The sequence below is a fragment of the Jaculus jaculus genome, chromosome 6 (genome assembly GCF_020740685.1).
Source record: "Jaculus jaculus isolate mJacJac1 chromosome 6, mJacJac1.mat.Y.cur, whole genome shotgun sequence".
NCBI classification, from domain to species: domain Eukaryota; kingdom Metazoa; phylum Chordata; class Mammalia; order Rodentia; family Dipodidae; genus Jaculus; species Jaculus jaculus.
The window spans coordinates 36,815,101-36,840,699 of NC_059107.1; the positions used below are offsets into that span (position 1 = coordinate 36,815,101).

At 45.4% G+C, this 25,599-nt stretch overlaps 1 long non-coding RNA gene across 1 annotated transcript in view; it reads right to left on the reverse strand.

Moving 5' to 3' along the window:
- Positions 1 to 11,791: 11,791 nt before the first annotated feature.
- The window catches only part of LOC123461404, a 31,962-nt gene continuing 18,154 nt past the window's right edge, over positions 11,792 to 25,599 (reverse strand). Inside the window, exon 2 of the long non-coding RNA XR_006637674.1 lies at positions 11,792 to 12,438. This is a non-coding gene — a long non-coding RNA (uncharacterized LOC123461404). The remainder of the gene's footprint in view (positions 12,439 to 25,599) is intronic.

The window sequence follows — 25,599 nt, forward strand, 5'->3', positions numbered from 1 at the left end:
GCGTCTGGCTTATGTGGGTATCAGGGAATTGAACCTGGGTCCTTAGGCTTCTCAGGCAAATGCCTTAACCACTAAGCCATCTCTCCAGCCCTGGTAAATTCTTTTAACAGATACCTTAGACTTGAGAAGCCCATTAGTGAGCAGCTCGTGGTTGACATGTTCTCCGTGGTGTTGAGGACCCAGGCTCCCTTCAACTCAGCACTCTGCTCTCCAGCCAGGCCTTCACCCCATGGCCCATGGTGGCAGCTAGGGCATCAGATGGCAAGATGAAGAGGATATAGAAGAGAGCAAATGTCACTCCTAGGTATTTACCCAAGATGGATGAAAATGCATGTTCACATAAAGACCTACTGGAGCAAAGTCAGAGAAGTTTCTTTCCAACTACGCACACTGAAGACAAGTGTCTGTCCAGTTGGCAAATAGATAAGTGTACTGTGGGTATGTCCACGCAATGGAGTATTACACAGCAGTGAAATGGCCTGAGTTATTGATGTCTGCAACTGTGGGGATGATTCTGGAAGCATTATGCCAGGAAGAAGGGGCACAACCTTTTATGGCCCATCCTTGAGCATTTCATGGTCCAATCCCCACTACACTAGAGTGATCAAACTGGCCAAAAACCTGTCTGGACTCAAGGGGACAGGCCAAGGGGAGAGAAAGCTGAAGGAGTTTCAGTCATGTTTATGCAACCTTGGCAGAATATTTGTGTACCATGTACAAGGCCTGGTTCATCCCCAGCACTGCACAACAGTAACGAACAGCCCCAACCTCCCTCCACAAGTGGAATCTTGGACCCATGACAGAGGCAGCTGCTAATGGTGTTAGATGATGCTTAGTGGACAGATAGGTTAAACTGCTTAAACGGACTATAAGTGATGCTAAGAGCCCATAGGAAGTGATGACATATTTATTCAAGAAAACCTAACACTCAGTGACAGTCTGTGACCTTTGAACCAAGACCCTGTTTCACCTACAGGGTGCAAATCCCTCCCTCCAGTACCTGGTAGAAGGCTGCCTTCCCATCAATTTTCCCTTCCTGCTCCAGCTACTGTTGCTGAAGTTCAGTTTTGTCCAGTGTGATTGAGAAGCGGGCCTCCCTTCTGTCTAGCCCCTGCTGAGGACACCCTGACCCTTGTGGCTTTCCTCTGGCTTGTGGAAGTCCACAATTGGAGGGGCACGCCTAGGAGACCCGGGGTTTCTGCAACCCCCCCTTCACTGAGTGCTCTGCTCCTAAAGCAAGGTGGCACTGAGAGAGGGGCACACCACTGCCCCCATCCCAGAATCATAGTTCCTGCTTAGAGATTCCCTGCCCTCCCACCCAGAGAATCAGGCCTTAAGACAGGAAGCCCTGAACCCCACCCCAGAGGAAATGATGTTATCTTCAGCAGTGCCAAGGAGCAGTTCCAGCCTGGACCATCACAGGAGCAGTGGTGGATGGAGGGGCAGCGGGAGGCGGGTGGCTGGAGCTGTGGGAGAAGGGGCCAAACAGGGGGCTACATCTTGCTGGGGAGAAAAGGAGACAGAAGGAACAAGTACTCATAAGACCTGTATAGACCTCCATCCTAACCATGGGGGAGGAGACATCACTAACAACCTGCTGTCTCACCCAGTAGTAAATGAATGCTGATATCAAACTGGGGGAGGGGGCAGAGGAGCAGTCATCCCAGTGTATTGTCCAGTGTTGGGCCTGGAGAGTTGGTTCAGCAGTTAAAGGCATCTGCTTGCCAAGCCTGCCATCCCAAATTCAATTTTCCCTGCACTCATGTGTGAAGCCAGATGCAAAGTGGTGCATGCATCTGTGATTTCCATGTGCCTAACACAATGGGAGGTAGATCCAGGAGAAACCGAAGCTCCTGGGCGAGCTAAACTGGTGTTCATTTGCAGTGGCAAGAGACCCTGCCTCAGAAAAGGTGGGAGAAGATATGCAGAGACATTTCCTCCCACCCATAGCTGTGGGCTAACCCCACAATGCGTGACCCATATACCTCAACAAGGAGGGGCTGGGGGAAGGCGTAGGACATGGAGGAAGCTAACAATGGTACCAACTTGACTGTATTCACTGAGTACAAAAGTAATTAATACAAATATATATAAAATAAAATTCTAATGTTCATGGAAAATAAATACATACATAAATAATAAAAAATAAAAAGAAAAGAAAAGGTGGGAAAAGAGCGCAGACATCTTGAGTTTGTCTTCTGACTTTAACATGCCATTGCATATACATGCCCCCTCCATGCACGCATACAGACAAATAAAAACCAAAGTAAGGGCTGGAGAGATGGCTTAGCGGTTAAGCGCTTGCCTGTGAAGCCTAAGGACCCCGGTTCGAGGCTCGGTTCCCCAGGTCCCACGTTAGCCAGATGCACAAGGGGGCGCACGCGTCTGGAGTTTGTTTGCAGAGGCTGGAAGCCCTGGCGCGCCCATTCTCTCTCTTCCTCTATCTGTCTTTCTCTCTGTGTCTGTCGCTCTCAAATAAATAAATTAAAAAAAAAAACCAAAGTAAATGAATAAATAGAATGTCCAGTTTCAAACAGAAAATAGTAAGACATGGAAAGAAATTGGAAGGTGTGATCCACGCACAGGAAAGACAACAGCATCACAGAGTGTTTCCAGAGCCTTGGGACTAGACAGATGAGACCTTGGTGTTGCTGATGCAAAGACATCCTCAGAGCCAAGGGAAACCACGAGGAAGGCAGTAAGGGATGAGTGCAGGTGTGGACTCAGCTCAGCGGTCGCCTCCTTGCCTGGCGCTGCAATAAACGAGTAAATGAGTAAGTTTTAGCAAGATTGAAAATAAGCTGAAGAATGAGGCTACTGGATTTATATTTTGTTTATTTATTTGAGAGAGAGAAAGAGGGAGGGAGAGAGAGAGAGAGAGAGGATATGAGTGCACCAGGGCCTCCAGACACTGCAAATGAACTCCAGATGCGTGCGCCCCTTGTGCGTCTGGCTTACATGGATCCTGGAGGGTCGAACTGGAAATCTCTGGCTTTGCAGGCAATTGCCTTACCCGCTAAGCCATCTCTCCAGCCCCAGGTTACTGGATTTAGAAAGGAATTTGAGGGTCACCATCTTCAGCTTCCTCCAGAAGTCTTCAGAAGCAGAAACACACATAGAGCTGTCATCTGTGTTGATGTTGTCATCTACGTCAGCGCCTTCAGCTGGAATCCCTCCTGAAGGACCTACCCAAGACTGTGATACAGCCAACTTTTTCTCATAAGTAGAAGGAATTTCTTCTTTTTTGTTTGTTTGTTTGTTTTCCTTTTATTTTTTTGGTTTTTTGAATTAGGGTTTCACTCTAGCCCAGGCTGACCTGGAATTCACTATGGAGTCTCAGGGTGGCCTTGAACTCATGGCGATCCTCCTACCTCTGCCTCCTGAGTGCTGGGATTAATGGCGTATGCCACCAAGCCCAGCTTGTTTGTTTGTTTTTCAAGGTAGGCTCTCACTCTTGCCCAGGCTGACCTGGAATTCACTTGGTAGTCTCAGGGTGGCCTTGAACTCATGGTGATCCTCCTACCTCTGCCTCCCACGTGCCGGGATTAAAGGCGTGTGCCACCATGCCCAGCTTGAAATTTTTTTTGAGAAGAGAATTGGTGCAGCAGGACCTCAGCCACTAAAATTGAACTCCAGATGCTAGTGTGCATGTGCAAACTTGCACTTACCTCACCTTTGTGTGTCTGACTTATGTAGGATCTGGAGAGTCGAATATGGGTCCTTATGCTTTGCAGGCAAGTGCCCTAACCATTAAGCCATCTCTCCTGCCCTAGAAGGAATTTATTTTAAAAAAAAATTGATGAAAAATATAATACAGTAAAAACAAGAACCAGTCATTTGTAGGGCCAGGAAGATGGCTTAGTGTCTAAAGGTGCTTGCTCTGCAAGCCTGCTGTGATGGGACATAATTATTGTCAACTTGGCAGGACCTAGACTCACCTGTGAGGAATCATCTAGATTAGGTTGGCTCTGGGTAAACTTATAAGGAATTGTCTCAGTTAGGTTAATTGGAGTAGGAAGACCCACCTTAACTGTGGGCAGCACTATTCCCTGGGCTGGGGTCCTGGACTGAGTGAAAAGGAAAGAGCTGGCTGAGCAAGAGCATTCATCACTCTCTGCTTCCTGACGGGGGCTGAATGTGACCAGCTTCCCCAGGCTCCTGCCGCCACAACTCCCTAGCCATGGTGGACTGTGACCTGGAACCATTACCTGAAGGAAACCCTTCCTCTCTTTTTTTTTAAAATATTTATTTATTTGAGAGCGACAGACACAGAGAGAAAGACAGATAGAGGAAGAGAGAGAGAATGGGCGCGCCAGGGCTTCCAGCTTCTGCAAACGAACTCCAGACACGTGCGCCCTCTTGTGCATCTGGCTAACATGGGACCTGGGGAACCGAGCCTCGAACCAGGGTCCTTAGGCTTCACAGGCAAGTGCTTAACCGCTAAGCCATCTCTCCAGCCCACCCTTCCTCTCTTAAACTGACTTTTTGGTCAGGTATTTTGTCCCAGCAAAAAGAATGTAACCACTACACCTGCCAACCAGAGTTCAATCACCAGTACCCATGTAAAGCCAGAGACACAAAGTAGTGGGACATACATCTGGAGTTTGTTTGTGGTGGCAAGAGACCCTGGCCCACCCATGCTCTCTCTCCCTCTCAAATAAATAAATAAAAACATTTTTTAAAAAAGATAGGGCTGGAGAGATGTCTTAGCAGTTAAGTGCTTGCCTGTGAAGCCTAAGGACCCTGGTTCAAGGCTCGATTCCCCAGGACCCACGTTAGCCAGATGCACAAGGGAGCACAGGCGTCTGGAGTTCTTTTGCAGTGGCTGGAGGCCCTGGGGTGCCCCTGGGGTGCCCATTTTCTCTCTTTCCCTCTCTGCCTCTTTCTCTGTCTTTCACTTTCAAATAAATAAATAAACATAAAACAGAAACAGAAATTAAAAAAACAATAAAAGCAATGAGCCAGGTGTGATGGCACACACCTTTAGTCCCAGCACTCAGCAGGCAGGAGGTAGGAGAATGAATGTGAGTTTGAGGCCAGCCTGGGACTACAGAGTGAATTCCAAGTCACCCTGGTTTATACTGAGACCCTACCTTGACAAAACCAAATAAAATAAAATAAAACAAAATAAAGCTCCAAAGCCAGGCATGATGGCTTACACCTGTAATCCCAGCACTAGGGAAGCAGAGGCAGGAGGATTGTGAATTTGAAGCCAGTCTGGACTACACAGTGAGATCTTGTAATAAATAAATACCTAATAAATAAAACAAGATCTAGATATCAATACAATAACATGGAAAGACATCTGAAGTACACCAGAAAAGCAAATTTTGTATCTACCTGCCCATTTCAATTATGTAAAATGCCTGTATTTATTTGTGTGGTGTAGAACAATTATGTCAATGGAGGCTGGGGAGATGGCTAAGTGGTTAAAGGCACTTGCTTGCAAAGCCTACTGGCCCAGTTTCAATTCCCCAGAACCTACATAAAGTCGGATGCACAAAGTGGCCCATATGTCTGGAGCACATTTGCAGTGGCAGGAGGCCCTGGTGCACCCATACTCTCTTGCATACAAATAAATAAATAAAAATAATGTATGGCAATGGTTCACAGTTGGAAGGACAGAACAAATTGAGACCAGATTTGCACCTAAAAAAAAAAAAACAAACAAAACAAAAAAGTGCGCTGGGCGTGGTGGCGCACGCCTTTAATCCCAGCACTCAGGAGGCAGAGGTTCAAGGATCGCCGTGAGTTTGAGGCCACCCTGAGACTCCATAGTGAATTCCAGGTCAGCCTGGGCTAGAGTGAGACCCTACCTCGAAAAAAAAACACAGGTGGGCTGGAGAGCTGGCTTAGTGGTTAAGATGCTTGCCTGTAAAGCTTAAGGACCCAGACTGTGCATAAGCCAGATGCACAAGGTGAGGTATGAATCTGGAGTTAATTTGCAGTGGCTGAAGACCCTGGCATGCCCATGTTCTCTCTCTCTCTTCCTATCCCTCTCTCTCTCTCCAATAAATAAAATATTTAAAAAACCCCACAAGTGAGGATGCTTGCCTTTTGCACCTTGGACATTTAAGAATGAAATCACAATACCTGTGTTAGGGTAAGTGAATTGAAACTATATTTATCTCTCAATAAATTTTCACCTTCCTGTACCTATGACAATACCTAACAGAGGGACTCTGTGCCTTTGGATTCTCTAAGGAAGCCTTGAGAACATGTGCTCATTGTCTGTGAGAGAGAAACATCGGAAGTAACCTCAGTGCCCAGTCCGGGGGGAAGAGCTAAGTCAACCTGCATAACTGCCTGCTGAACAATGCTGCAGCCCAAGCTTGTTAACAAGACTCAGTCTCTAAGGAACATGAAACATGACAGAGCAAGGTGCAGGATGTTGTGTGAAACATAATAGAAATCACACAAAATCAGGCCCTCCACGGGCATGCGAAATACACGGTGCATCTGAGAGTGTGGTGATGGCTACGCTCCAGGCAGAGGGCGCATTCACCAACCTTGGGTGGGGAACCTGGCCTTATGGGTGGAGGAAGCTTAGGTCAGCTTTCCTTCTCTTTTTAAAAAAAATTTATTTTTGTTTATTTATTTGAGAGCAAGAGGCAGAGAGAGAGAGAGAGAGAGAGAGAGAGAGAATGGATGTGCTAGGGCCTCCAGCCACTGCAAATGAACTCCAGACACGTGCGCCCCCTCGTGCATTTGGCTAACGTGGGTCCTGGGGAGTCGAACCGCGAACCGGGATCCTTAGGCTTCACAGGCAAGCACTTAACCACTAAGCCATCTCTCCAGCCCAGCTTTCCTTCTCTTGAGGAGACTACCAGCCAAGGGCTCTCCCGTCCCTCTTCTCACGTCACCCTCCGAGGAGTTAGCAGGGCTGAGAAGGCAGTGACGCTCAAGTTGTGCAGTGGAGGAGGCAGAGCTGGGCTGCTCTTCCCTGATGGGGAGATGTGGAGGAGGCTCAAGGCGGAAGGAAGGACTGGGGTACCCTCACCTGGTCCCACTTGGTCTCCAAAACCCTCTGGCTGTCCTGAGCCGCCTTCTTGGGGATGGCTGATGACAGCCCGTTACTCAGTAGATAGGGCTGTATGGGACAGGATCCAGACATTGTTCCCACTTTGTCACCTGGACCCTGCATGCTGCTTGCTTTCCTGCCTACAAAGACAATGGGTGACAGATGCTTGACTGGGCCTTCACTACAGCTCCCTGTAAGATACTCTCAGGACCTCTCCCAGGTTGGTCTGTCCCCCTGCTGAAATGGGACTCTGATGGGTGGCCTGAAGGCTGGAATTGGGACCAGGGATCAGGGGTGGGGGGGAGCAACAACCAGGTTAGGCTGTCCTCTGGGGTTTGCAGAAATTCCCTCTAGCTATGCTCCACGGTGACTTCAGGGAAGCTGTGTCTTCCCTTTCCTGATACCCCGCCCCCTCAGCCTGGACCATGCTTTAGACCAAGGACATGGAACCCAAACCTGCGGCCGGGTGGCAAAGCCAGCCACCTCTACTCCGGAGCACCGTCTCATAGTGGTTTCCGTAAGTTGGTGGCGATTGCATAACTTTCACCAACTGCCATGCCGGATATATTTTGCAACCTGCCCGCCATGCCACATGTGTTGGCTGGCATGGCCAGGTTTCCCGCAGAGGCCGGAGGAAGTCTGAGAGTGAGATGCCACCGGCCACGCCTCCTGGGAGTCCCAGGCTGCCCCTCCCTGTGCATGCCACACTTGGACCCTGGAAGGCAAAGCCAAAGATGCTGGGTTCACTGTCCTCTTATCACAGAGGGGAGATGGCCACAGGCCAATCAGAGGAGGTGTGGATTTTTGGGAAGCCACCATTGTGCACTGTGAGCTTCTCTTGTGGTTCAAGTGAGATATGCCTTTAATGTCCCATTGAGGGAGACCCCCACCAGGTCATGTTGCCAGGGAGTGAAACTCAACTGTGTCAAAGGAGACAGGAGAGCATTCACAGCAGATTCTCAGGATAGGATGGACCATGGTTATGCGAAGAGAACAAGAGGATCCCCCCGCTGGTAAAGGAAAAGAGGGTGTCTCACCAGCCTGAGCACTCACCACCAAGGACAGTGTAAGTGGGTGAACAAGCTGGCTTAGAGCTTGTCTATCTTCTCCACAGGTGGCCAAAACCTGAGGGTCACTTATCTACAGGTTATTTGGATCTCAAGTTTCCAGACTTAAGGATGCCCCCCCAATGCTTTGAACTGCTCCCAAAATCCAGCCAGGAGTCACTGGGGAAATGGAGCCAGTCAAAGAAGGAGGATTAGGAACACACACACTTCTTGGTTGGATGGTCAGGGGTTGTTGGGGACACTGTGGTGTGTCTCAGATCCTCATTTCACCCCCTCACCACCGGGAGAGTCTGCTGCTTCTGTTTTCAGATGAAACCCACTTTTGAAATGACACTCAAGAAAGAGCGCTGTCTATAAGGCTGGCCCCTTGCCCAGGACAACCCATCTCCACTGAGAACTTTGACTTTCCCATCCTGTCCTTCAACCAATCACTGTGCCTTGAGGAAATTGCAGTGCCCTGATTGGTCATGCCTAACTCTCATCTGTGTTTCCTGAATATCTGATGGCTGGTGTTAGGCCCTGTTGTAGGTCCTTTATTTTTATTTTGTAATTAAAAATAATCTTTATTTATTTGCAAGGAGTGAGAGAGAGAGGGAGAGAATGGCTGTTCCATGGTCTCTCACCACTGCAAATAAACTTCAGATGCATGTGCCATTTTGTGCATCTAACTTTACGTGGGTACTGGGGTACTGAACCTAGGCCATCAGGCTTTTCAGGCAAGTGCCTTTAACTGCTGAGCCATCTCTCCAGCCCAGAATTATGCAGACACTGTGCTTCTTTATTCATCCATACACACTCATTTTCTAGTTGGGTAAACTGACATACAGCTTGTTTTATTTTATTTCATATTTTATTATATATATATTTGTTTTTATTTTTTTGAGGTAGGATCTCACTTTAGCCCAGGCTTACCTGGAATTCACTATGTAGTCTCAGGCTGGCCTTGAATTAATGGCAATTCTCCTACCTCTGCCTCCTGAATGCTGGGATTAAAGGCATGTGCCACCACACCACATCTGGTATTTTATATATTTTTTAAATATTTTAATTTTTATTTATTTGAAAGAGAGAGAGAGAAAGAGAGAGAGAATGGGCAGCAGTCTCCAGCCACTGCACATGAGTTCCAGATGCATTTACCACCTTGTGCATTTGGCTTACATGGGTCCTAGGAAATCAAATCTAGGTCCTTTGGCTTTACAGGCAAGCACCTTAACCTCTAAGCCACTATTTTATGTTTTTAAAATGTTATTGTATTTATTTGCATGGATATACATAGAGGATAGAAAGATAAATAGATAGATATTGGGCACACCAGGGCCTCTAGCCACTGCAAGTGAACTCCAGATGCATCCAACACTTTGTGCATCTGGCTTTATGTGGGTACTGGGGAATTGAACCCTGGCCATCAGGCTTTGTAGGCAAGCATCTTTACCTTTAACTGCTGAGCAATTTCTCCAGCCCCAGCATGTTTTTAAATAATCCATTATCTGATTTGATTCACACAGAGATCTTGAACAGAGACTGTTAAAACAGACATTAGTTTATCTGTAGATAAGGGTTTGATAGAACATGATACATGGAGGGCAGATGCCTGATAAATCCTGAGCAGAAGGGGATTCTTCACAGCCCTCAGGTGACCTGGCTGGAGGTGCACCCAGAGGAGCCTCAGGCCTGCACCCAGCTGGGAGGAAGCCAAGCTCTGCCAGGGCTCCCTGCAGCTTGGGGGCCCAGCATGGCTTTGCTGAGGCCATGTTCTTAGCAGGGCTTCCCAAATTGTTGGACCTGTGTGGCTGCAAGAGGCAGGAGATCTGTCACAGATTTCCTTTGGCTGCAGATGGCTGAAACGCTAAGGGGTATACTGTCCTATGACACAGAATGTGGACGGGTTTATGCTGTGATTCAGGGATAGCATCTGGGCCCCTGGCTGCCTGTCTTTCCCCTCTCCCCTCAGCCAGCATGACTACTGGGCTTTTATCCCTAGGAGAGCTCCCCCATGTCAGAACATGGCTGTGTCCATACCAGGACTCATAGCAGGAACAGCAGAAGGGGAGATGGTCCCTTCCAGTTTTACCCTTAGGAGGAAGAAGCATCCAGAAGCTTCTCCCATGTGCAGTTGACCACAGTCACTGTGAGTGGCCAACACAGAACTCAGGTGCACTGGGCAGACAAAAAAATGGCGGTGGCTCAAATGAGAGCCATGCTGGTCTTCACCATAAGAAGAGTTCGAGATGGCTATCCTGGGCTGATTTTTGTGTGCCCAAGTGGAACATGGACCCAGATTCTTTCTGTCTTGTGTCTTTGCCATCTTCATTTTGAAACTTTCACTTTGTACCCCAAGATAGCTGGTCTGACTCACATATCACATCTTCATTCCAGCTGGCTGGAAAGGAGGGGAAAATGCTAGGGACACCCTACTTTCATCTGAAGAAATACAGTTGATGTCAACACATAAATGAGCAAACTGATTTTTCTTTGGTCCAGCTTAATCCCATGTTCACTCCAAACCCAAAGGAGCCTGGGAGATGTAAGCTTCATTCCAGATAGTTCTAAGGGTCTGAGAGGAAAGTGGATATTGAGGAGCAAGACACAGTCTCTGACCCTGATGGAGATAGGGTTACGATGAACCCAGAGTAGACCAATGGAGAGTCACACCTGGGGATGAGGAGCAGATCCAGTCTGTGACGTCACAGGGCACTGCCATGATGGTTTCAATTTCAGTTATCACCACATGGCAGGGAGCAGGCATCGTGTGAACTACCCACTCAAAATTACTCAAGTGATACAGTTAGGATTCGAACCTAGGTCTGTGTATACCCATCTCACCTGTTCGTCACACACCACACATCTTCTCACAACTGCAAGCAAGCACCTTTGACCACTGAACAATCTTTCCAGCCCATACTAAATTTGTAAATCCCATCCAAGACTTATATGTGAAGCCATATGTGCGATGACACACACCTTTAATCCCAGATCTTGGGAGGCAGAGGCAGGAGGATCGCTGCCAAGTTCAAGGCCACCATGAGATTACATAGGGAATTCCAGGTCAGCCTGGGCTACAATGAGACCCTACCTTAAAACCCCTCCCCCTAAAGACCCGCCAAACTTACATGTGTAGATTCTGAAGATTCCCACAACCCTGCCATTTCAGAGCAGAATTCTCTACTTTTGTGAATGAGTATCTCTCTGTCCCTTCCAGACTGTCTCTCAAATTCCTTGGCATGGTCACCCAATACTGACCTCCATACTGCTGGAGAATTGCAAAGCCACTGCTTGAATTTCAGCTTCCAGCTGTGACTTAGGAATGGGATGTCTCTCCCCCAACTGTCCCCACTTACATCCTTCCAGTCTACCATGTGCATCTTTGTTAGGTCATCACAATGCGTCCACAAATAAATGGCTTGTTTTTCCTTGCTTTCACAGTGCTGTCCCCTTGGAACTGACCTTAGTTTTTGGGTTTGCACTCTGATAAGGCTTCTCTCTGTGCTTACAACTGAGGAGTTCAGAAGGGTGTGGAGACAGGTATCTGAAGCTCAGAGGCATCGCACATGCCCTCAGCTGTGGCCTCTTGGCAGCAACCCCTTGCAGCCCTGGAGTGTCCCCCACTGGCCGTAGTCCCCTGTGTAGTCAACACCTTGGGCCCAAGATCTCCATGTGTTAGTTACCTTTTCTATGGCAGTGATTAAATATCTGACAATAGCAGCTTGGGGAGGAAAGATTTATTTTGGTTCATATTTGAGGGTGCAGTCCATCATGGTGGGGAAGGCATGGCCACAGGAGAGTAGGTGGCTAATCACATTGCATCCATATTCAGAAAGAGAGAGAGGATATGCTGGAGCTCAGCAACTTTTCTTCTTTTCATTCAGTCTGAGACCCGAGCCCATGGGATGGTGCTGCCCACATTTGGGATGGGTTTTTCCTGGTCAGTTAAACCTTTAGGGAAACACCCTCATAGGGACCCCTGGAGATGTGTTTTCATGATTGCTTCTAAATCAAGTTAAGTTGAAAATGAAGATTAAACTCTCAGGCTGGAAATGGGAATATCAGGCCTCCTTCTGGCTTTTTCCCTCAGTGTGGTGACATATATTCCACAGGAGTTTCTGGAAAGGGGACCATGGAAGATAACTTTCTTGAGACTGTGCATGTCTGAAAAATGTCTTTACTGGGTTTGGTGGCTAGTTTAGTTGGGTATATACATTGAGGCAGGAAACTGCATTCCTTAAATTTCTTGTCCTCTCGGGCAAATTCCAGAAATGGCTGGCAGCTGCTTCATGTGCCCCGAGGATCCTCCATTATCATCAGTTGGGTGAGCCTTCATCTTCTTTCATTGCTAGTTCAAGATTCAGCTTTCTGGCAGGATAGAAAATTAATGCACAAAAATCAGTCTTTCTGGGCTGGAGAGATGGCTTAGTGGTTAAGCGCTTGCTTGTAAAGCCTAAGGACCCTGGTTCGAGGCTTGATTCCCCAGGACCCACGTTATCCAGATGCACAAGGGGATGCACACATCTGGAGTTCATTTGCAGTGGCTGGAAGCCCTGGTGTGCCCATTCTTTCTCTCTCTCTCTGCCTCCCCCCTCCCTCCCTCCCTCCTTCTCTCTGTCTGTTGCTCTCAAACAAATAAATAAAAATAAACAAAAAAATCAGTCTTTCTATATGCAAAGAACAAATATACAGAGAAAGAAATCAGTAAGGCTGTCCCTTTTTCAATAGCAACAAAATAAAATGAAATACCTTGGAATAACACTAACTAAGGATGTGAAATATCTATATAATGAAAACATAAAAAACTCAAGAAGGAAATCAAGGAAAACTTGAGAAGATGGAGAGGGCTTCCATGCTCCTGGATAGGTAGAATTAACATTGTGAAAATAGGCAATTCTACCCAAAGTAATATACAGACTTAATACAATATCAATAAAAATTCCAGCATCATTCTTCACAGAGATAGTAAAAATGATCTCAAAATTTATATGGAATGGCAGAATGTCACGCCCGCCTCGCCAGCAAGGAAGACGCCACAATCAGGATTCTTCTGAACACACTTTATTAGGGACTGCCAAACTGCTTGATGCTAAGACGCGAAGACCCAGAACCACGAAAGGCAACTGTTTATATAGGGTTTAGTCTGCTTACCCACAAATGATTGGTCAACTGTGGATATGTGGCCACCAGTGATTGGTTACTTTCTGGATGCCTCATTAGCATCGGCCCGCAACGGGTTGGAGCATGCGCACTGTGCTAAATTTACACCAGCTGTGACCAATAAGAGGCCAGAAACCGGCGCCAGCTTGTAATAGCGTCTGCGCGGCTCCTAACATATCCCCCTTCTTTTTTTTATTATTTAGACACCAAGGGACCAAATCACCGATCTAGCCTTTCCCACTTCTGGCAACAGGCGATCAAGGTTATAAGGCCTTGGAAAACTCACAACTCACCTTATCCTGTGCAATGAGTTATTCCTCAAGGATGTGCAAAGGCTGAGTGTGAAATAAAACTAAAAGTCTTATGCCTAACCTGGTGCAATGAGAATAAGCTCTCAGGGTGCAAAGGCCACAAGACAGCTCAAACGAAGGGAGAAAACGTCCAGGTCAAGCAATAGCAAAATTACACACAGGCACATCATGCAAGTACCAACGAGGCCCAGAGTAAGCACCAATCACTGGTTTCAGCTCCCTATTGTTTCAGAGTTATCAATCAAGCATTAGGTGAATGTCCTGTTTCCAGTGCAGCAAATGCTTGCACTAGCATAGCATTGTCTCTGAGTCTTTGACTTCGCATTTTACAAAAACACCAAAAACATCCGATTGCAGCAGCAATCGTAAACAGCATCATGGAACCCATTCCAGCCCATTCCTTCAAATAAAGGGTAGCTTTCTATATCCAGTCCAATTAATAGAAGTTTGAACATCCAAAGTATTAGCTACATTAGCTGATAAATTATTCAAAGTCGCCGCAATTTGTATAGTAATAGCAGCCACAATGGCTGTAGTAATCCCAAAATCTCTTTTGATTCTAAACAATGTCATAGAACTAGGAGAACAGCATATAGTAATAGCAGCCACAATGGCTGTAGTAATCCCAAAATCTCTTTTGGTTCTAAACAAAGTCATAGAACTAGGAGAACAGCATCATGAATTACAGGTAGAGGTTTTGGGAATACTGAGAGTATTCCCCAACGGGGTTCTGTCCATATCCCCAGCAGGTTGAACAGGGGTAATATCATCAGCACAGCAATCACGATCTTCATCCTTTTCTGGACTCTCTTTGACCACTCGCGTCAGTCTGGCAGGAACCCAAATGGGATTGTCTTGATCCTGTGGAAAAACACAAACAGCTCCCCTGGATCTTATTAAAACAAGATCCGGGCCCTTCCATTGGTTAGATATAACATCTTTCCATTTTATTTTTTCTGAAACTGGTGATGGTGGCAGACAATGCCTGTCTGCTGCTGACCTACCCATCACGTCCAAATTTAAAAAATTAAATGTAAAAAGAGCTAGGGAAATAGTTCCACAGAGACATGAAGATATTTCATTTTTCCAAAAGCAGGAATATGAGTTACATCCATTTGCCACAAATGTAAGGGGCGCAAGCCTCGAGGATTAATGCCCAGACAAGGAGTATGTCTGAACTCTGCGCAATTAGGACATTGGAGTACAATATTTCTAGCTTCAGCTCTAGTTAGCTGAAATTTATATCTTAAGGTTTGAGCAGGAACATGATACAGTTTATGAAAATCTACAGCAGCTTGATTGTGAGGATTCTAAATGTCCCTGCTCTAATTGTTCCTGCACAAGTTCTTTTGCTGCTCTTAATTTCTCGGAGGTGAGAGGCCATTGGGGTACCCACACAGGTGCCTCCGTCACCCAGGGTATGGGCAAAGCATCCTCAATGGCCCCTAGGAAAAACCCAGTCCTTTTCGATCTAATTTTTGAGTACCAGTCACAGGCTCTGGACTTCCTTGTGACATTTTTCCTAATCCTTTTTCTGGAACACACCCCATATCTCTCATAATTTGTTGACTCTGATTAGAGTAATCATTAGTCAATTTAAACTTCATCTGATGTAAAATATCTCGTCCCCACAAATTTACTGGTAAAGGGAGTACATATGGTATGAATTCTCCCGCACGTCCTTCATAATCTTAAAGCCTGAGCACTTATACTAGGAGAAGACTCATATCCCAACCCTTGTAGAGTTTGTGAAGACTGATTGACAGGCCAATTAGAAGGCCACCATTTGGTGGAGATAATACTAGTATCTGCTCCCGTATCTAAAATACCAGAGAAAATTTTTCCTTGAATAATTAACTCCAAGGTTGGTCTTTCATCCAGATCCAGTGAGACATAGGCACATCCTCCTCTGGAGGATCCAAGACCTTTTGTTCCTCTAATATCCTTTTTATAAGGGAACAAGCCATGTAGGCTAGGCAATACTAAAAGCTGAGCAATACGATCCCCACAGGAAATAGAAGATATCCCTCTAGGGGAAGAGCACAGAATTTTTACTTGTCCTTCATAATCCTCATCTATAACTCCAGGGTGAACAATTAAGCCTTTCAGAGCTGAAGATGAGCGTCCTAGCACCAAGCCTACTGTATCAGAGGGCAGGGGTCCTTTAAAATATTTCTTTTGGCTTGCAGAAAGAAGTTCCCTCCATGTATCTCAGTACTTCTTTCTCTCTTTCTTTCTTTCTTTCTCTCCTTCTTTCTTTCTTTCTCTCCTTCTTTCTTTCTTTCTCTCCTTCTTTCTTTCTTTCCTTCTTTCTTTCCTTCTTTCTTTCCTTCTTTCTTTCCTTCTTTCCTTCTTTCTTTCCTTCTTTCCTTCTTTCCTTCCTTCCTTCTTTCCTTCTTTCCTTCCTTCTTTCTTTCCTTCTTTCCTTCCTTCTTTCCTTCTTTCTTTCTTTCTTTCCTTCTTTCTTTCTTTCTTTCCTTCTTTCTTTCTTTCATTCTTTCTTTCTTTCTTTCCTTCTTTCTTTCTTTCGTTCTTTCTTTCTTTCTTTACTTCTTTCTTTCTTTCTTTCATTCTTTCTTTCTTTATTTCTTTCTTTCTTTCTTTCCTTCTTTCTTTCTTTCCTTCTTTCTTTCTTTCTTTCCTTCTTTCTTTCTTTCTTTCCTTCTTTCTTTCTTTCTTTCTTTCCTTCTTTCTTTCTTTCTTTCTTTCCTTCTTTCTTTCTTTCTTTCCTTCTTTCTTTCTTTCCTTTTTATCATTACCCTTCATTACATTTTGTTCCTTCCTTTTATTCTGTTTTCCTTTTTGTTCCCTTTTTTCTGTTTCTGACATACTGTCCTGATGTTCCGCTAAAGTCCTCTGGCCCTCTTTCACTTTAATGAGCACACAGGGCAAGAAGAAAATCACAACAATAGCATCAACCTCCCAGGGCAGCATACCTCTCAGAAAAAAGTCCGGATCCGTCCGTCCAGTGTGTCAGTTCTGAATCCTCCTTAAAACAGGGGTCTTCGCTGGTGCAAGATGTTCTTCAATTCCCGGGGTTTCAGCACCACTTGTCACGCCCGCCTCGCCAGCAAGGAAGACGCCACAATCAGGATTCTTCTGAACACACTTTATTAGGGACTGCCAAACTGCTTGATGCTAAGACGCGAAGACCCAGAACCACGAAAGGCAACTGTTTATATAGGGTTTTAGGCTGCTTACCCACAAATGATTGGTCAACTGTGGATATGTGGCCACCAGTGATTGGTTACTTTCTGGATGCCTCATTAGCATCGGCCCGCAACGGGTTGGAGCATGCGCACTGTGCTAAATTTACACCAGCTGTGACCAATAAGAGGCCAGAAACCGGCGCCAGCTTGTAATAGCGTCTGCGCGGCTCCTAACAGCAGAAGCCTTGGCTATCCAAACATATCCTCAGCAAAAGAAACACCTCTGAAGGCATCACCATATCTGATTGAAAGCTATATTACAAAGCCATAGTAACAAAAACAGCATGGTACTGGCATAAAAATGGAAACATAGACCAATGGAACAGAATTGAAGACTTGCACCTTAGGTCAAGTAACTACAGCTACTTGATCTTTGACAAAGGAGTCAATAAAGTAGATTAGAGAAAAGACAGCATCTTTAACAAATAGTACTGAACAAGTTGGATAAGTATATATAGAAAAATAAAACTAGATCCACTCATCTCACCATACACAAAAATCAAGTCCAAATGGATTAAAGACCTCAATATACTACCTGAAACCCTTCTCCTACTGGAAGAAAAAATAGGTGAAACTCTCCATGATATAGAAGTGGGGAAAGATGTTCTGAACAAAACCCTAGTAGCCCAGGAAATTAAACAATCACTCAATCAATGAGATCTCATGAAGCTAAAAAGCTTTTACACAAACATACCATAAGCAGAGCCAACAGATTATCCACTGAATGGGAGAAAGTCTTCACCAGCTATGCCATTGACAGAAGTCTAATATCCAGAATCTACAAAGAATTCAAAAAAACTAAACAATAAAAAATCAAACAACCTGAGACCCTACTTCGAAAAACCAAAAAAAAAAAAAAAATCAAACAACCCACTCCAAAAATGGGGCAGAGAAATGAATAAGAAGTTCTGAATAAGAAGAAATACAAATGGTTAACACACGCTTAAAAAAATGTTCAACATCCCTAACCATTAGGGAAATGCAAATTAAAACAACTATGAGATTTCACCTTACCCCAGTAAGAATGACAATCATTAAAAAAAAAAATCTAATAAAAAAAGAGAAAAAAAAATCTAACAAGGAACCCTCATCTTCTGTTGGTGGGAATGTAAACTTGTATAACCACTATGGAAATAAGTATGGAGATTCCTGAAAAGGATGAATATAGAGCTACCAACAGATCCAGTTATTCCCTTACTGGTCATTTATCCTAAATGTTCCATGCTTCACTACAGAGATATTTGCTCAACCATGTTTATATCTGCTCAATTATAGTTAAGAACTGGAATCAACCCAGGTGCCCATCATTGGAGGAATAGATAATGAAGTTGTGGTATATTTACACAATGGAATTCTATTCAGCAGTAAGAAAAAAATTACTACAATGAAATCTGTAGAAAAGGGCAGGTGTGGTGGTGCACGCCATTAATCCCAGCACTCAGGAGGCAGAGGTAGGAGGATCACCATGAATTCAAGGCCACCCTGAGACTACATAGTGAATTCCAGGTCAACCTGGACTAGAGTGAAACCCTACCTTGAACCCCCCCCCCAAATAAAGAAAAGAAATCTGTGGAAAATGGACAGACTTGGAACTGATGATACTCAGCGAACTCATACAATCACAGAAAGGCAAACACCACATGATCTCACTTATCTGTGGTTCTTAACCTGGACCAGCTTGAATTGCTGACATACCTGATAGGCAACTCAAGACCCAGACAATAGGGATAGGAGGGTTTGGGGGGGAAGGGAGAGGGTGGGGTAGGGAAAAACAAACTAAAACTAAATCCAGAATGAATTGGTACTATAGAAACCTTTATCCTTGGAGATAGACTAAAAGATATAACCCTCAAAAGGAGTAAGGGGGGGAGCACCTGAAAAGAAGAGACCTGGAGAGGGTGGGATGAAGCCTAAGCTTAAAAGAAAAAAAAATTTTTTTTTTTTTTGTCTCTGGCCTGTAACTCCCAGTACCAGAAATCAGTTGCTACACAAAATGAGCTGTTGATCAGAGAAACCTACGAGGTCCCCAAGTCAAGACAGGTTTCTGTCAAAGCACTTGATTATCTGCCCAAGACAAAAGGGAAGACTCTACTGCCAAAGACACCATATGCTGCCAACATAGAACCTGGAGAGACCTGGCTGGAATCTGGAAGACAGCCAGTCCCCAGACAGCCCACCTAGTGCTAGAAAGCACTACATGAGCTACTGGGGGAAAGTGGCCACAACAATGGTCTGAGCAACCAGAGGTCTAAGCTACTCAGAAGCAAACACCCTGACAGGATGTGCATGCTATTGCAATAGTGGCACTCAGCCTTGGTGGGTAACCAATAGCTTTCTGATTGGCTAAGAGATCCTCTCAGTGTAAAGGAACCCAATCTGGATTTGGGAATCAGATCAGAATCCTATGCAGACAAAGATTATGCTCTCCAGTATCAAGCCCTCACTAGTCTTTGGCTAAAAGACAGGTTATAGACATCAAATTCTCCCTAAATTAATAACGTGTATCCCATTTAAACTATGCTGACTTCACTCTCTGTTTGAGAATCTGTTCTTTTTCAGAAGGTAGTGAGACCCGAGGAGATAAACTACCCCTTGCACTTTAGCCAAGCCACAGCTGAAACCACAGAGGAATTGGGGAGACGAGCAAGAGTGCTGCTTCCATGCTGAACCTGATAAGCTGTACCAGGGTGAAGGAGACAGACCCTGAGGATACTCAACACCAAAGCAGAAATCCAGAGGCTCCTAAGAGCTGATCACTGAAGTAAACTTACAACTCACCCACCACAGCTCAGGGAATTTTGCAGAAGAGGGGGCAGAAAGACTGTAAGAGCCACAGGTTGAGAGATCATATCCAGAGGCATTCCCACTCCTCCAAAATAACTGACTACTGCTCCCACAATGCACAAAGTACAACCCCATGGGGAATACCTGCAACCCTACTGAGGAGAGGGAAGGAGGGTATCAACACATGATGTATCCACACAAAATATGTTAATAATAATAACAATAATAATAATAAAAGAAAAACATTTAGCTTTCTTGGTTCCACCAGGTCCTTATTCCCATGACTCTGTAAGGGCATGTTTGAGCAAAGTGGATGTGTTAGTTAGGCTTCACCAGAGAAATAGAAACAAGGGAACAAATACAGATAAATTCTCTAGAGAACAGAACCATCAGAATGAGCCTCTATCATAAAGGGGATTGATCAGACTGGTTTACACAATACAGACCAAGCAGCCTGACAATGAGGGTCTACACGCCACAGAGTCAGAGAACCTGAAACTGCTCAGTCCACGAGGCTGGAGATCAGCAGTCACAATTTGATGCTGAAGGCCCGGAGGATTCCTGGAGAGCTACTGGTCTTTGGTGTACATTAGAAGGTCCAAGAAGCTGGGTTCTGATGTCAGCACAGGATGGCAGCAACAGGGTCGATGCACTTGGCATTAGGGAGTGAGGGCAGCCTGGCAGAAGGGCACTGCTTTTCCCTGGAACCTCTTTATCTATATAGGCTTCCCTTGGAAGGGCAGCCCACTCCGAGGGAAGAACTTCCTTCTGCAGTTAATCCTCCTCCTGGAAACTCCCTCACAGATCTGGCCAATGGGAATGTCTGTCACTTGATTCCTGATCTGATGGAGTTGATAGTAGATGTTAACTGTCCTCGTGGAGAATGGGGTCTGCCTTTTCTGAAGACAGCAGATGGCAGGAAGTGAGTTTCAGGGAATCAGAGCCCACCTCAGTGTGAGGAATATCTTCCACACAGTCAGAACTGAGGAGGGGGTTCTTGGGAGGAAGGAGCCCCTCAACAAGGGAGGTGGGTCAGCACAATTGCTGGCCACCTTGTAGAGGGGTCAGGAGAGTCTTCCTGACTTTATGACGGGTTGTCCTCATGACCTGGTCGACCCTCCAGCCAGAGTCTGCGAGTCTCTGATTCAAACCCTCCACATTTTCAGTCAGAATTGCTGTGGAACAGAAACACTCCGCAGCTTCCAGAACCTGGATTCTGGGAATTGGAATCAAAGGGTCTATGCTTAGCACACAGATGTCACCCAGGCTGGGAGACAGGGCCCAACCTTTGGGAGGAAGGCTGGGGACATTAGGATGTGGGCACAGCTTTCAGTTTCCCAGAAGGTGCTGGCCAACCTACCCCTGTCTTCCAGGAAAAGCTAAGTCTTCCAGTGGCCCAAGGTAGACTTGCTAATGGCCAGGTTTCTACTGGTGTATGCCAGGTCCAGTCACAAGGAGACCATGGCCCACAGAGCCCTTATAACGCAATAGTTAACAGGCAAATTGGTAATGTAATTAATTAGTCCTCCGAAATCTGGCTTTTGAGATGCTGTCCTTGAAAAGGTCAGCTAGGGCCTTTCTCATCCTTCCTGCTGGGGGTCTCAGCTCAGTCTCCCGCCAGGGGAGACAGACACTAGCTCAATGACTCATAAACATTCCACTTCATAAACATGGGCCTCACAGGTCCCAGGAAGTGCATGGGTTGCCTGTTAATCTCCCACAAGCCCTGGCCTGTCTTTCACCTGGCACTATGGACCTGAAGTTCAATTTGGGCAGCTGCCTTGAGGCAGGATTTGCAGAATGTAGAGGGCCGAGTTCTCAGGAGGACTTGCAACTCGTGAGGGCCGAGGGTGGTTAAGGCCCTTGCCTGCAAACCTAACGACCTGGATTTGAGTCTCCAGTACTCACGTGAGGCCAGATGCACAAAGTGGCACATTCATCTGGAGTTTGTTTGCAGTGGCTGGAGGCCCTGGAGTGCCCATTCTCTATGTATGTCTCTCTTCCCCTCCCTTCTCTCCCTGCTTTCAAATAAATAAATAAAATTATTTTAAAACTTTATAGGTGTAGGCAGAAGTCCTAGACGAGCCAAAATTATTTTGAAAAAACAGTAAGCTGAGTAAAACAGAATCAGGGAAGATTTGTAGATCCTAAGATGCTCTCAGAAGCTATACTAATCAAGCTAATATGGTATTAATGTAGAGATAAATTTAACGATAACGGAGTCCAAAAACAAAATCATACACGGCCAACTGATTTTTTAAAAATTTTTTGTTCATTCTTATTTATTTATTTGAGAGTGACAGAGAGAGACAGAGAAAGAGACAGAGAATGGGCGCGCCAGGGCTTCCAGCCACTGCAAATGAACTCCAGACGCGTGCGCCCCTTTGTGCATCTGGCTAACGTGCGTCCTGGGGAATAGAGCCTAGAACCGGGGTCCTTAGGCTTCACAGGCAAGTGCCTAACCGCTAAACCATCTCTCCAACTCTGATTTTTTTTTTTTTTAACAAAGATACCCAAGTGAGTTAGTAGGGGGAAATACTGCTTTGTATTATTCCTGTTTTGTTTGTTTTGAGGTAGGGTCTCATTCTAGCCCAGGCTGATCTGGAACTCACTCTGTAGTCCAAGGCTGGTCTTGAACTCCCAGCATCTCCAACCTCTGTCTCCTGAGTGCTGGGATTAAAGGCATGTGCCACCATACCCAGCTTGCTTTGTATTATTTTTAAAAATTATTTATTTATGAGAGAGAGAGAGAGAGAATGGCACAAAAGGGCCTCTTGCCACTGCAAATACATTCTAGACACATGCATCAAATTGTGCATCTGGCTTTATGTGGTACTGAGGAATTGAACCTGGCCTGCAGGCTTTGCAAACAAGTGCCTTTAATTGCTGAGCCACATCCCCAGGACCCAAATACTGCTGCTTTCATGTTCCAACAATAAAATATTATCCTGTACAAATAAATTTGATCTTTCCCTCTATACTTTACAACTAACCAAAAAATCATATATCTGAACATTAGAGCTTGAATTCTCAAACTTTAACTAGAAAATAGAAAACTGTCTTTATAACATGGGTTAGGTAAAGTGTGATCTAAAAGTCAAATCTATAAATGGAAAATAATAAAAATATATCATTCATATACATATACATATACATACACACACACACACACACACACACACACACACACACACACATATAATTGAGGTAGGGTCTCACTCTAGCCCAGGTTGACCTGGAATTCACTGTGTAGTCTCGGGGTGGCCTCGAACTCTTGGAGATCCTCCTACCTCTGCCTCCTGAGTGCTGGGACTAAAGGCATGCACCACCACGCCTGGCTTTTATATTTTTAGTATATATTTTAATTTATTTATTTGAAAGAGAAAGTGAGAGTGAGTATGGGAACACCAGAGCCTCCTGCCTCTACAGACAAACTCCAGTCACATATGCCTCTTTGTGTGTCTGCCTTTATGAGGTTACTGGGGAATCAAACCCTGGCCATCAGGCTTTGTTAGGAAATGCCTTTAACCATGAGCAATCTCTCCAGCCCCCTTATTATTTTAAAATCACACTCTTAACATTTATTTTTATTTTAAAGGGTCTTTACTGTTTTTCAGATTACAAAAGATATGTCATCACACTGCAGATATTGCTACTCATGAACCCTAAAGAATGAACACATTAGCCGGGCGTGGTGGTGCATGCCTTTAATCCCAGCACTAGGGAGGCAGAGGTAGGAGGGTCACCATGAGTTCAAGGCCACCCCGAGACGACATAGAGAATTCCAGGTCAGCCTGGGCTAGAGTGAGATCCTACCTTGGCCAAAAAAAAAAAAAAAAAGAACACATTATCATGGAGGACATTTTAATGGAAGCTTAAGGTTTGTTTGTTTGTTTGAGGCAGGGTGTCCCTCTAACCCAGGCTGACTTGGAACTCACTCTAGTCTCAGGCTGGCCTCAAGTTCACAGTAATCCTTCTATCTCAGCCTCCCAAGTGCCAGGATTAAAGGCATAAACCACTATACCTGACTCAAGTTGTACTATAACTTGGTTTTTAAAGACTTTTTGTTTATTTATTTATTTATTTATTTATTTTTATTTGAGACAGAAAGGGAGAGAGAGAGAGAGAGAGGGGGAGGGAGGGAGAGAGAGAGAGAGAGAGAGAGAATGGGTGTGCCAGAGCCTGTAACCACTGCAAATGAACTCCAGACCCATGCATCATCTTGTGCATCTGGCTTACGTGGAACCTGGAGTATCGATCCTGGGTCCTTAGGCTTCACAGGCAAGTGCCTTAACTGTTAAGCTATCTTTCCAGCCCCTTAAAGACTTTTAAATTAAGTTTTAGGTTCTCCACAAGGCACAGAGATTCCCCACAGGACCTCTCCCTCACTTCCTGTCAACATCCCCCTCCACAATGATTTGAAAAGAAACTGGAAACCATTTCCCATCAGCACTCACCTGTCCATATCATTCATTAAGACAGCTGCATGAGGGGCTGTGAAAGTGGCTCAACGGTTGAAGGCACTTCCTTGAAAAGCCTGTCAGTTTTGGTTTGATTCCCCAGTACCCACATAAAGCCACATGCATGATGCATCTGGAGTTTGTTTGCAGCAGCAAGAGACCCTGGCATACTCATTCTCCCCCTCCCCGTCTGTCTAATAAGTAAATAAAAATATTTTAGGGGGCTAGAGAGATGGCTTAGCAGTTAAGCGCTTGCCTGTGAAGCCTAAGGACCCCGGTTCGAGGCTCGGTTCCCCAGGTCCCACGTTAGCCAGATGCACAAGGGGGCGCACGCGTCTGGAGTTCGTTTGCAGTGGCTGGAAGCCCTGGCGCGCCCATTCTCTCTCTCTTCCTCTATCTGTCTTTCTCTCTGTGTCTGTCGCTCTCAAATAAATAAATAAATAAAAATTTAAAAAAAATATTTTAGGGCTGGAGAGATGGCTTAGCAGTTAAGGCACTTACCTACAAAGCCTAAGAACTCATGTTCAAATCTCCAGGTCCCATGTAGCTAGACACACAGTGACGTGAAGCATGCGATGTCACACATGCGTTACAAGGGTGCACACACATCTGAAGTTCGTTTGCAGCAGCTGAAGGTCCTGGCCCAACCATTCTCTCCCTCTCCCCACCCCCACCCCCGCCTCTTTCTCTCTCTCTCTCAAAAATAAATAACTAAAAATATTTTTTTAAAAAATAACTGCATGAGGGCTGGAGAGATGGCTTAGCGGCTAAGCGCTTGCCTGTGAAGCCTAAGGAGCCCGGTTCGAGGCTCGGTTCCCCAGGTCCCACGTTAGCCAGATGCACAAGGGGGCGCACGCGTCTGGAGTTCGTTTGCAGAGGCTGGAAGCCCTGGCATGCCCATTCTTTCTCTCTCCCTCTATCTGTCTTTCTCTCTGTGTCTGTCGCTCTCAAATAAATAAATAAATAATTTTAAAAAATATTAAAAAAAAATAACTGCATGAGGGGCTGGAAAGATGGCTTAGCAGTTAAGTTAGCCTGCAAAGCTTAAGGACTCAGGTTCAATTCCCCAGAACCCACATAAAGCCAGATGCATAAAGTGATGCATGCATCTGGAGTTCATTTGCAGTGGCTAAAGGTCCTGGAGCACCCTATTCTGTCTGTCTCCTTGAAAATAAAAATAAATAAATAAATAAATAAATACATGACTGCATGAGCCAGGTGATGGGTCACACCTATAATCTCAGCACTCAATGAAAAGGAGTTAGGTAGCTTTGTTAGGAAGTTAGGGTGACTGGGCCCCTGAAAGTAAAAAGGCAGGAAGGTCTCCACTTTGCTAGAGATCAAAGTATGATCTGATTTCTTAACTCTTCCCTAGATCTGTTTTTCCACAAAACACCTGGGCCCCTCCTGGGAGGGAGGTCTCTCCTAGGATTTAAATCTAATCCTGGGCTGGAGAGATGACTCAGTGGTTAAGGCACTTGCCGGCCAAGCCTAATGACCCAAGTTCAATTTCCCATTGCCCAGGTAAGCCTGATGCGCAGAGTGGCACATGTGTCTGGAATTCCTTTGCACTGGCTAGAGGCCCTGGTGTGCCCATTCTCTCTC